The sequence below is a fragment of the Chinchilla lanigera genome, unplaced genomic scaffold, assembly GCF_000276665.1.
Source record: "Chinchilla lanigera isolate Chin_1 unplaced genomic scaffold, ChiLan1.0 scaffold00024, whole genome shotgun sequence".
NCBI classification, from domain to species: Eukaryota; Metazoa; Chordata; class Mammalia; order Rodentia; family Chinchillidae; genus Chinchilla; species Chinchilla lanigera.
Window position 1 is genome coordinate 25,053,048 of NW_004955425.1, and position 882 is coordinate 25,053,929.

Genomic DNA, 882 nt, shown 5'->3' on the forward strand with positions numbered 1-882 from the left:
TCAGGATAAGACCTCTTTACATACTCCTTTTAATAGGTGATCTTATCCCTCCCTCTTTTCCAGCAGATCCAATTCTGCTAATGATTACTGAAATAAGTAGTAAGAATCTCCATCCTATTCCATACAGGGCTCCCACACTGCCTAACTCTGGGAACTGTCATTCACATTGCAGCCACTGTGATTGTCCATCCTTGGTTGTGCACTGCATAGCCAGTGTAGCACATTCTATTCCAATGGATTGATGTAGGACTCCTGCAGATCCCTAAATATGCAGGTGCTCATATTCCTTTAAAATGGCATAGCATTTGCATAAAACTTAGGCTTATCCCCTTGTATAGTGTAAATCATTTCCACATTACTTAAAATATGCAATACAATGTAAATGTTAAATAAATAATTGTTATACTGTATTGTTTGGGGAATAATGACAAGAAAAAAGACTGTACATGTTCAGTGTGACTGCAACTTTTAAGAAATATTTTTGATCACGATATTCAATCCATGGACGTGGAACTCACAGACATGGGGTGCTGACTGTGCTCTATCCCTGCAGCTTTATGTCAGTGCCTAGAGGCAACCTCATGGCTAGCACATCTGACACAGAACTCATTGTCCTTCCTCTGAATCTGAATCTGCTCCTGTTCCTGTGTTCCTTGCCCTGGTTGAGTACCACCATCATCCATTTGGACATCCAAGCCAGAAATCTGGAAGTCATCAGTTCTTCCCTTTCCCTCTATAACCAGTTGTTGACTGTGATCTCTCATTTCCCTAACCATAGCACAGCTGTCTCCTAGTCACATCTTCTGGCTTCTTCTAGAGTGAGGACTTCATTTATCTCATGGATTCTTCTTTTTTTTTTTTTTTTTTTTTTTTAATTGTACT